General features: G+C 50.7%; 1 protein-coding gene across 1 annotated transcript in view; it reads left to right on the forward strand.

The window, feature by feature from the left end:
- LOC104495713 (unconventional myosin-Vb-like) overlaps nucleotides 1–3232 on the forward strand; it is a gene marked incomplete at both ends in the record, with an annotated part of 14715 nt that overhangs the window by 6568 nt on the left and 4915 nt on the right. The window lies entirely within an intron of this gene.

Here is a 3232-nt window from a genome sequence, read left to right on the forward strand (position 1 = left end):
GCAGGAGGGACGTGGCAGTGCTGGGGGAGGGTGGATTTGAGGAGCTTAAAGGTCTTCTCCAACATAAACGATTCTGTGATTCTTTTTATCGCTGCTTCCCACTTGGTCATATATCTAATCTATGGTGTGCACTAATTTTCCATTTAATTAAAACAGCAAAAAAACCCAGCATGTATCTGTCAGTGAAAAGGAAATGCCCCGTTTTCTTTATTGCGAGCTGATAATTATCTGAAGCTGCTAAAACGACCATCTCTGGGGTTTGCTGGCCCTGCACCGTTGGAGGAGGGGAGGGAGGCGTTTGGGCAGGAATTTCTCTCCTTTCACAAAGGCTGTTCTTGAAGGTCACCAGCTGCTCCCCCAGACCTCCGCAATAACGAGAAAGGAGGAATGAGGCTGTGAATCGTGTCCGTGTGTCCTTATTTGAAGGATTTATCCGGCGTTTTAGGAAATTATTTTGGCACTCTAATTAATCTCATTAGCTAAGAAGAACCCTTGTTGACTTTTAATGTCTCGGTCAATATGAACTTCAGAGATCTCGATGATTTCCGAGTCAGGGCCGTGCTGGCGAACGTGGACTTTAAGTGAGATGAGACTTTTCTGGGCGTTTTTCTGCCTGGTTGGATACAGAGGAGATTCGACCTCGTGTGGATGTAAGGAATCGACCATCCAAGGGGTGTTTGGGTTGCTCTGAGGAAAGGCTGATGTGTTTCTCATGATGGTTGAGGAGACCCTCAACTGAAGTAGGAGAGTTTCTTTTAGACCAGTGGAAGTTGCTGCAGAAGGAAAGAAATGCCGAAAAACGGCTTATTAGTGAGATGTGCCGGAGCACCGAAGGTCTGGGAGAGGAGTCAGCTGTCCAAGCATGCCATAAAATACGGGGTCGGGTTGTGCTGTGGGTTCCAAGTGCACGGGGGCTCTTGCAGCTCAAAACTCGTTCATTTTTTTGAGGGGGAAGCAAGGAAGCCTGTTGGGAGCTGCTGAAGTGCTTTTCATTCCACCCTTCTGCATTCAGACACGTCTTCCTTACCCCTCATGCTGACTTCTGCTCTCATTTATCCCTCACGGTCCTTCCGTCTCCTCCCTGGTTTTGAAGCGCCAAGTTTTAATGAGGATTTGAGCCAGTTGTAGTGTGGACTTGCCACCTTGTCCTTCTGTCAAATGGGAAACAGTTTAACCACCCAGAAATGAAACCTCAGGCCGGCACCTCCTAGAGTTGGGCTTTTTGGTAGAAACAGGAACATCTCAGGATGTGAGATGGTGACTTGCCAGGAGGTCGGACCAGCTGACCTGCGATGGTCCCTTTTGACCTGAATGATTTTAGGTTTGCGGGTTGGCTGCGGTGGGGCAGGGAAGAAGGGGCTGCGTGAGGACACGGTTCACAGCTGGGGAGGGAGGAGAAGCTCCTCTAGCCAGGGGTGTCGTCTGGGGCACAGCCAGGGCGCGGTTCTCCTTCACCCTGATGGACAATGTACTCAAAGTGTGCTTTAAAAAAGAATAATTAAATTAATGAGGCTTCTGCAGCTTTCCCCCTTCTATTGCAATTGACCTTTTGTCTTTCTCTGTCCTCTTGTTCCCTTTCTCTGTCCTTTATTTCTAGCAAGACTGAGGACTGGGGGTATCTCAATGAAGACGGCGAGCTCGGCTTGGCTTACCAAGGCTTAAAGCAAGTTGCCAGGTCAAACGCTTTCTTTTTTCCTCTCCTCTCTCTCTCTTTCACTTGCCCTTTTGTTTCCATCCCCTCCTCTGCTGTCGTCCTCTGTAGGACCTTTCGTCCTCTGTAGGACCTTTCGTCCTCTGTAGGACCTTTCGTCCTCTGTAGGACCTTTCGTCCCCTGTAGGACCCGCTGTCTCCGGTGAGAGCTGGAGGTGGAATATCTGAACTGGAGGCACTGAGACCCTCCTCTGATTTTCCGAGGAGTCGTCGTGATTCTCATTGGGACAGTGGCTCTTGGCTCTAATCCCGGTGCTGTGATTCAATAAAAATTACGTTACGTTAATGGGAAATGGTGTGATAAAGGTGTTGGGGAGCTGCAATCTCCAGGAAACCCCCTCGGAAAAAACATTTTGGATGGTTTTTCCTGAACTGCTCAAAGATATAGCACCTCCCGAAGGTGTTTTCTCCCAATCCTTGACATGTCAGAAGCGCAATGCCGGTGCTGGTGTTGCGATGCCGTCTGCTGTGCGTGCTGACATCCACGCATTGCCTGTAGGTGTAAGGAGGAAGGATCGTGGTGGACCTTCGGGCGGGCATACACAGTGTCATCCTTCCACAGCGGCTCTGGTGAGCAAATATCTCAGCAGGACTCACTCGCAACCTCCCTGTCTCCCGAGGATTCTGTACTCATCTCTCATCTCCAAGCTTATGAACGTTTAGAAACACAAATGGGGATTAAAGCAAAGCATGAGGACTCCTGGATTCTTCTCCTGGATCAACCCGGTGCTTGGAAGAGCTGAGAATTAAATGTTAATCGGCCTGAGCTCAGACATGAATGTCCTTCAGTTTCCCAACAGACCTGACAGAGTCGTAGCTTTTTCTCCACTGGCCCAGCCCCGCATCTGTGCGTGTCCTGGGTAAATGCTACACTGTCATCACCAGAGTCTTCCTCACCTTGTGGTTATCCCCCTGGGGCCTTCCTCCTCTTTGCCACCATCGCCCTGTGTAGTCTGGGACTAATACTTGGCCGTTCCTGGCTTGATGGCCCTTCCTCAGAATCTTCATCCCGTCTGGAGTCCCTTATTTCAGGCTTCCTGAAGGGTTTCGGCTTCTGCCTTTCTGGAAACTCCCGGCAATAGCAAATGGAGCCACTCGCGAGACACGCGGTTCCCTTTTCAAGAGGAAAAACTGTTTTTTGGAAGGGGAGGAGCACAAGAACGAATGCTGCTAAAAATCCCGCCGGTGTCGATTGCGCTGCTTTTGTGTTAAGCGTTTGGATTTTGCTACTGGGAACCCAAATGTAGAATCATGGAATCATCAAGTTTCTTAGGTTGGAAAAGATCTTTGAGCTCCTCGAGTCCAACCATTCCCCAGCGCTGCCAGGTCCACCCTGACCCCTGTCCCCCAGCAGCACCTCCACACGGCTGTGAAACCCCTCCAGGGATGGGGACTCCACCACTGCCCTGGGCAGCCTGCGACACGCCTGCACAACCCCAACGGGGCAGAAACGGCTCCTCAGGGACAACCTCAACCTCCCCTGGGGCAGCTGGAGGCCGGGTCCTCTCGTCCTGTTGGGTG

This window comes from Buceros rhinoceros, unplaced genomic scaffold (genome assembly GCF_000710305.1).
Source record: "Buceros rhinoceros silvestris isolate BGI_N320 unplaced genomic scaffold, ASM71030v1 scaffold40236, whole genome shotgun sequence".
Taxonomy (NCBI): domain Eukaryota; kingdom Metazoa; phylum Chordata; class Aves; order Bucerotiformes; family Bucerotidae; genus Buceros; species Buceros rhinoceros.